The following is an 8,666-nucleotide window of genomic DNA, read 5'->3' as shown; positions in this document are numbered from 1 at the left end:
TTTTATAGAGTGGAGGAGATTTATTTTAGAACATTGCTTCATTGTACAGTACAGTGCAATCTGTCAAACACTGCCAACACCAGTGGAAGCTAACTTCCGGAGGGATGGCATGAGTGTTCACTCTTACAGATGCTCCCTAGGCATCCCATCTCTAGATCTGCCTCTCGACCAACATTAGGCCCTTATTGGATAGCTGAAGCTTTCTCTTTGTAAGGTGAATCTTGGAGCTGAGCCTCAAAGGTTTGCGTTTAGAGAGCTAAACATTCAATCTTTCTTGTCTTCCATCATTCGACTATTGGCTTGGCTGCCCTTCTTGGTTGCTACAGTCAACTGCTATTTTTTGTTGAGTTGGCAGATTAAAAGTTGAAGGTCAGGGGTCAATAGAGAACTTCCACAGTCTAAAAGAGCAAGCTCAGTAACAGAAACCACAGCCCCAGATTTCATGGGGGTGGGTGACATAGTCTAACAGATAAACCATCTGTGTAAGAGGCATCATTGTATTTTTTTTTAATTATAGTGAAACAAAGCTGTACACTTATTCAAACAAGCTTATATTACATTTGTAGAAATTCCTAGCCTCAGACCACTCTGGTGAGGACTCCCGGTAGATGGCAGTCCAAGAATAGAAGTACATAGGAAGAGATCATGTGACCTAACGGGGAGCTGAAGGAGCCAACGCATGGCCTGCTTGCTCTTTTATAACAATCATCTTGAGAACTAACCAAAGGGTCCCACAAGAATTGGATTCTCCCAGGGGCCCTGTATTAGTTACTTTTCTATTGCTGTGATAGAACACCATGACCAAAGCAGTTTATACAAGAGTTTGTTTTGGCTTATGGTTCCAGAGGGTCAGAGTCCATAATGGCGGGGGGGGGGGGGGGGGAGCATGGCAGGCAGCAGGAACAGGAAGCCCAGAGCTCGCATGCATCTTGAACTGTAAGCAGTAAGATGCACTTTCCAAATCTCCCGTAACTGCCACCACCTGGGAACTGTTCAAATGCTTGAGATGGCAGGGAGATGTGGGGGAGATACTTCCTCTTCAAACCACAACAGTCCCCAGTGACCTGAAGACCTCCCACTGTTCTCTGGATCCACAAAATCTAAACAAGCATGGCCAGATAATATAGCGGAGAAAGATTTATGACCTTCAGCCAGAAAGAACACAGGGATTATTTCCAAAGCGGAAAACAACAACAACAACAAAAACAAAAAACAAAAAACAAAAAAAACAAAACAAAAAGAAAGAAAGAAAGAAAGAAAAACAAACAAAAACAATGGCCTTTGTAGAGCGAGGATAGCTTCCTGGGAGTCCATAATATGGGAAGCACTTTAGGGACAAGTGCATTCCTGAGCATGCTCAGTTAAGGAGTGTATTTCTGGGCATGCTCAATTTAAGGTCATAGTTCAATTAGGAAATATGGAGACTATATCTAGGCACTCTTAGGTCAAGGTTTTGGAGTACATGTTCAAAGTTAAAATGATGGGCACATGCTGAGTTTGTGACTTAAAAATGCCTCTTGGCGTGCCCAGTTTTCTCAAAAAAAAATTTTTTTTTTTAACCTAAAACAAAAGGAAATGATTCTTTGAAAGTGTTTTAATACAGGAATTCATGCCAAGCTTAGTGTTTAACATTCCTACCTCTTAAAGGTCCCACAGCTTCTTATCTAGATAAGTTCCCCTCATAGAAAACACTCAAGCTCCAACTAGACCATAATAGTCATCTTGAACTTTGCAGAATCCACAATGAGGATCAGCATCAAAGAGAGTGTAAGGGCAGCCCTTAGTGACCAAATTCTGTTCTTGAACTCTTTGGAATTTTCATAAGTAAGTGATGTCAGCCTTTGAGGAGTCAACACTTGCCCAGCGTTATCCTGGGAAGCATGGGAAATAAGTGGGGAGGAGAGAAGGCTGGGATGAAGTGTCTGGTGAAGGAAGTCAGGTGCCCTCTCTTCCCTCCTCAGTGAGCAGTTCATCGTCTTCAGGGCTGAGTTTCTGACTTGTCAGGTGGGAAAGAACTCGCTGTGAAGCAAAGTCATTTTCACGCATTGCCTAGAGTTGCTGCTGGAAATGGGTTTTTCTCCCCATTCATAATTTGGAGCCTCTCAATCGGATGGTGTGCTTTACGGCAAACTGCAGGTTTCTGATTGGATCTACCGCGTCTTCTCCAATCTGGACTCCCATCAGTTTTTTTCCCCATTTGTTCACTCAAATAAAGGCCTTTGTGGTGGGTGACGTTATTTGTGCTGTCAAGACAAGTGGAGGTTTAAGTTATGGTGTTTTATAAGCCTTTTTATTCTTTGCAGACAGCTCAGCCCATTTAGAATTCTTCCCTTGGAAACATCAGGTCCAAATCAATTGTTAATAAATGGGCCCATAGGCTGGAGAGAGATGGCTGAGCAGTTAAAAGCAAGGCTTACAACCAAAAATATAAGAAACTGGTCCTTTGCCACCCAGGGAATGTCTCATAAGCTACAAGAGAATTTTTTGGTGATCAGTTACTTTCTGTGTTCTTTAGACGATTCTTACCTTTACCATCTCTTCTTTTCATCCACACAGTCACCCGGTAACCATCTCTCCTCAGTCTCCCTAGACATCCTTAGGACCTTTCCATTTCTCCATTCACACTGGTCAAACCCAGTTCTGGCCAGTGTAGTCTGCAGGCGACAGCGGCAGCTACAAGTTGATCTGTCCCTAGAATTAGTTCTAGCCATTCTCCATAACTAGGCTGCTTTTCTTAAATGTAAAAAGATAACCATGGCTTTTCCTTCCTTAAAAGCCACCGTTGTACTATGGGGCTCTGATTTAATTGTGGGCAGTACTTTATATTCTCCTGATATCTGAATTAACTTATCAGATCACGGCTTCTCGGGGCCCACTGGACTTCTTCAAATGGTTCCAGATGCTGTCCCTGACGAATGGAGAGACTTTTCCTTCTAAGGACAGCTGGAGGTCTGAGGAAGATGTACCCGAAGGAGTAAAATAGGATGGATATAGGACTGAGTTGTGTCACTTCAATGTGGTAGTGTTTGGAAATGAGGCCTTTGGAAGATACTTAGCCTTTGATGAGGTCACAGGGTGCTTTGATGAGCAGTCTTCAGTGTTAACTTGGCTGGAGTTAGAACACCCGACACGGTGGTTACACTGGCATGTACCCATACACAATAAAGTACATGCATTTAAAAAATGATGTATAAAGCAGGTGTGGTAGCATACGCCTGTGATCCCAGCACCTAGGGAGGCAAAGGCAGGTGTGAGTTCAAGGCCAGCCTGGTCTATAAAGTAAGTCCTGCACAGAGAAACACTGTCTCAAAAAAAAAAAAAAAAAAAAAAGTGAAGTATATCTCTAAATATAAAGACGTTCGTTGTCATACTTAATCTTGAATATCAGCTTGATTGAATTGGGAAGGGCATGTAAGACTAGGAAAGCCAATCTCTGGACATGTCTGTGAGGGCATTTCCAGAGAGGACTACCTGTGAGGAGAGACATACCTTGTATATGAGTAATACTGGACATTTAAAAAAAAATGGGGGATGAGTGGGAAGAAAGTCAGCTGAACACCCACATTCTCTTTTCTCTGCTTGCTGGCCCATTGTGATGTGAACTCCGTCATGCTTTCTATGACATGATGGACTTGCATTCTCCGACAACATAAGCCAAACTAAAGCTTTCCTCCCTAAACTCCTGGCCTCTGCATTAACTCCTGCCTCCAGGTCCCTGTCCTGCTTGGGTTCCTGTCCTGTCTTTAATGGTAGACTGTGATGTGGAAGTGAAAACCAAATAAACCCTGTCCTCTCCATCTTTCTTTTGGTCATGGTGTTTTATCACAGCAATAGTAATCCTAAGACACAGGTGATGCCTTCATGATGGAGCTAGAGTCCAAAGGAAACACCAGAGAGGTGGCTCTGCCTCTGCCTCTGTGAGGATACAATGAGCCAGTGGCTGTAAGCCAGGAAAGGCTCTCACTAGAATCCAGATGTTGGCAGATGCTGGAGTCTGGTGGGCACCTGCCAAGATTTCCAGTTTCTTGTGTTCTGCAGCAGAGGCACATGGGCAGTGGTAGAAGCAGCTCCAGTTTATTAGCAAAGACTGTACTTCCGAGTAAGGAATTGGGCCAGAGCTAGAGGAAAGGTTAGAATCCTGTGCGCCATGGACCAGGGCCTTTAGGTCACCAGTATTGTGAGTCGTTTGTTTTGTGCGTGCTCTCTTTCAGCTCAGCTTCAGTGGTGGTAGTGTTTTCTACTTTCTTCTTTGACAACTGGTTTCTATCTATTCTAACCCCCCAACTTCCGCTCTACTATTTTCTCTTCTGCAAAGTGAGGACAATGATCGCAGCCTCCCACATCAATGACTTGTTATGCCAGAACTCATTCTGAACTTAGCATCTTGCAGTACACATTCCATTAGTTCCCAGGTCTGCAGTTTGGGAAATCAGACTGAGCTTCCCTGGGAAGCTATAGTCTTAGCTGGGCTTCCTAATGTCCTAAATCAGTAGGCAAGTCACTAGGCGGCTCTGATTCCAGCTACTGGCTGACTGTTGGGGACCCTCGGCTGTTTCCCACATGTTCTCTGTTTCCCCAGGACTTACCCTAGCCTTCAGCAAAGGTCCAAGAGAGACAGAACAACAGCTTGTAGGCAGCTCCGAAACCTAGGCTCTGAGTGGGTCACTTCCAAAGACCGCATTCAACAGGTGACAAGTCAAGAAGTCGGCTGGAGGGGAAGAGATGCGAAATACACTCTGTCTCTTGAGGGCAGGAGCTGTAAAGTACACATGGTGGAGCCACTGGCTGGGACTATCAACATGTGATTCTGACACACTACCTCATAGGTTGTTAGACTCAATTTCATATCAGGCTCACACAGAAAACTAAGTTAGTTTCCTCCTCCCCTCCCCTCTTCTTCCTCTCAGTTGTGTCTCTGTGATCACGGGCCCTGTCATTTAGAGGAAGGAGATTTTTCAGATGCCCACAGTAAGTTTGTTTGTTTGTTTGTTTGTTTGTTTGCTTTTGGTCTGGGTTAGGAAGTCTTATAACCATTTTTTTTTTTTTTTTAGTTCAACGGCCTGGTGAACAGGGAAAGATTTTCATCTTTAGACAGGATACGTTTGTGTATTCATTCACAATGAGCCAGAACCCAGGCAGCTGCCCTACACCCTGTTCCTTCCCTTATTTCCTATGACCATGAAATCATCAAATCTGGCCGATTCTACCTCCTTCATATCTCTTGTGTCTGTAGGAGAAGGGTCTCCTGTAGCCCAGGTTGTCCTCAAAATTGCTATGAGCTGAGGGTGATTTTGATCCTGGTCCTCCTCCTTCCTCCTCAGGAGTGTGCGGCTGCCCGAGGGGATGCACACAGGTGTGTGCACCACGCTTAGTGGATGCAGTGCTGCAGCACGCCTCCATGCATGCCAGGTGTGTTTGCTGGTTAGGTCAACTTGATAACAGCTGGGAAAATGGACCACAGAGGGTAAAATGCCTCTATCAGATTGGCATATAGACAAGTCTGTGGGCATTTTATTGATTAATGATTGACGCCTGAGGGTCCGGCCCACTGTGGGCAGTGCTACCCATGGACATGAAAGCAGGCTGAACGAGCCATGGGGAACAAGCTACCAGTGAGCAGCATTCCTTTATGTCTTCTGCTTCGGCTCCTGTGTTGACTTTCCTGTGGTGATGGAGTGTTAGCTGAAGGTATGAGATGAAATAAACCCTTCCCTTCCCAAGTTGCTTTGGTCATGGTCTTTATCGAAGCTATAGCAACCCTAACTAAGACTCTAGGAAAGCACTCTACAAACTGAGCCCCTTGCCTCACTCACTCCTGCTTCCTGAATGTCCTTTTCTCTTTCTCTGTCAGATCACTGACCCAGTTAGGGCCTCATCTACTCTTGCTTGAATGATGATGGTCAAATTCTAAGATAAGCCATTTTTTTTTTTTTCTACCCTGTTCCAGGTGAGCAATTTAAAATGCTGTCCTGGCTATGCTGCAGCCTTTCTTTGGTGCTTTCAATAGCTCTTTCTTTCTTTTGGTGAGCTTTATCACTAATACGTTGGGTTCAATTGCAGCTGGGTAGGCATATTGATTCCTTCACCTCAAAGAATGTCCACGCTGTGAGCAGTCTCACTGACTCATCCCCCACCCCCACCCCCATCCTCACCCCCACCTTCACCCCACCCCCATTCCATGCGGGCACCATTTATCATAGGTGCCACAGCGTGGGGAGGCTGTGTAGAAAAGAATCCAAGGTGCTCAGACGGCTCCCTTCCTGCCAGGTCTATCATCTGCTATCTTGCCTTGTGCAGTACTAATACAGCCCCCGCCCCCCCGCATTGCTCTCTGCTCTTGCAGTTCTCTGTATCTAAGATGCTCTTTGAGCTTGCTTATGTGTTTGGATTCTTAATTATCTTTCAAGACTCAACTGGGAATCATTTATTTCAGGAAATGTTCCTAGAAGCTCAACTTAGGCCGAGGATGACTCATTAGCTATTTCCCCCTCTTCTCCTCTGGGGTGAGAGCAAGAGATTAGGAGTAAGGTTAGGGGTTAGAGGTTAGGGGTTAGGGATCAGAGGCTAGGGGCTAAGGGTTAGAGGTTAAGGGTTAGGGGTTAGAGATCAGGGATTAGATGTAATGGATATATCAACATATTTTTGTTTTGATTCCAAGTGTGGGGTGGGGAACAGACTTGTGAGAGAACAGGTGATGTTTATCCACTTAGAAGTTGAGCCACTTTTGGGGAGGGCTTGGGTTTTTGCCAGCTGAAACACATCCTAGTACACACTCTGAGAGGATTATGCCCAAAAGAGGAGGCTGGGGCTTTTCGTGTCTTGGTATCATTTGGCTGTTCATTGCTCCACTTTGAGATGCTCCCAGAGAGACCACTCAAGAGAGTCCTTCAAGGCTCTGGGCTCTGGGCTCTGGGCTATGGCTGCTGTTCCAGGTTCCAGCAGCAACTTTGGTGGAATTGCTGGTCTGCTGAAATCCTGCCAACTACGCCAGGGGAATCACTCCCAGGAACTGAGTCCAAAAAGGTGTACTTCTCCTGTCCCATAAATCTCCTTTCTCTCCTGTCTAGGGTAGGTAGGTTGGAAGGGGGGTATAAGTGTTTAAAGAACCCCAAATAAAGTAGGTTTGGAAAAGGTGAAGCCTACAGTTAAGGCTTAGGGGTTAGAGGTTAGGGGTTAGGGATCAGAGGGTAGGGGTGAGGGGTTAGGGGTTAGAGGTTAGTGTTAAGGTTAGAGGTTAGGGTTAAGTTAGGGGTTAGATTTCAGGCTAACTCTGTCACATTGGTCCTTACTATATAACCAAGAAATGGTTTTCTGTGTGCCTGCCTCTTTTTAGCCTAAGAGTTCCTTGAAGACAAAATTAGTTATCTTCTACCCAGCACCATGCCAAGCGCATGTTAGATAGTCAGTAAATTAGAAACTCAAGGAACCATTTGGAGGTCAGGTGTGAGGTTCACTTGTGTGCTGGCAGAGCTAAGACCTCGGGGCTTGAGCCTAGTGTCTTCTCTAAATTCCATCAGTGCAACTTGCTAAGATTTTAAGTCCGATGCATCAAAATGATGAAGTGAGTATCATGAGGAATAGAACAGTAAAGACTGACTCATTATCAGCCATCTTTGATGTTTTGAGCAGCAGTGGATGTGACGAACCATGGCACCCCAGACAGACAGGAAAGTAAGGATTGATGGGATAGAACAGGTACCATTGGATGCTGGCACGTGGGGTGCTTCTATCTCCACCTCCACAGCCCAATAACTTAATATTCTTTTTAGCCATTAATGTCTATAGACTATTAGTTGGTAGCAAATAACCATTTCCAAGGCCATATGTGTACTATTAGGCTGGTACAGAATTGATATTAGAAAAGGCTACCAGGTAACAACCAACAGTCGGTAGTTTATGAAGGCCTCACATTTTGTTGTTGGATACCCAACCACCATACATAGGAAATTGGAGAACATGACACTTCTCGAAATCTGATTTGTTGGAGTCCAATGACTACAGAAGCTTTTACCCAGGATGCTGTGCTCAGAGAGGTCCTCAGAGATACCCTACATTGGTGCCCTAAACAGCATAATGTGGGTAGGTTCCAGCATTGTCATTGCTGATCATCCTGGTGGGGCAATGGTGAGGAAGGAAGGTGGATGTATTTCAGGTATTGGAGTGAAACGGGATGGAGAAACTGTGGTGCTGATTTTCTGGCTAAGTGGTTCCTGGTAGAGGAGAAAGAGCTCCTACACAACCTATGTAACTCAGCATGGAGAGGTAGAGCCAGAAAATGTCTGTGCACTGTGTGCTGGGTACCACGATCCTTGGTTACAGTGAGCGTCAGGTTATCCATAGAAGCAGAACCAGAAAGAGCTGACACATGGAGTTACAGATGCTGAAAATCTTCCCTCTGAAAGCTGGAGAACCAAGAAAGATGCCCGTATGTCTTAGGGTTTCTATTACTGTGAAGAGACACCATGGCCATAGCAACTCTTATAAAGGAAGACACCCCATTAGGACTGGCTTACAGGGTCAGAGATTTAGTCCATCACCAACATGGTGAGATGTGTGGCTGCACGCCGGCAGACATGGTGCTGGAGAAGGAGCTGAGATCTGGATCTGCAGGCAGCAGGAAAGGAGAGAGTGACACCGGATCTGGCTTGAGCTTCTGAAACCTTAAA

This window comes from Acomys russatus, chromosome 18 (assembly GCF_903995435.1).
Source record: "Acomys russatus chromosome 18, mAcoRus1.1, whole genome shotgun sequence".
Taxonomy (NCBI): Eukaryota; Metazoa; Chordata; class Mammalia; order Rodentia; family Muridae; genus Acomys; species Acomys russatus.
This window is presented reverse-complemented; position numbering follows the sequence as displayed.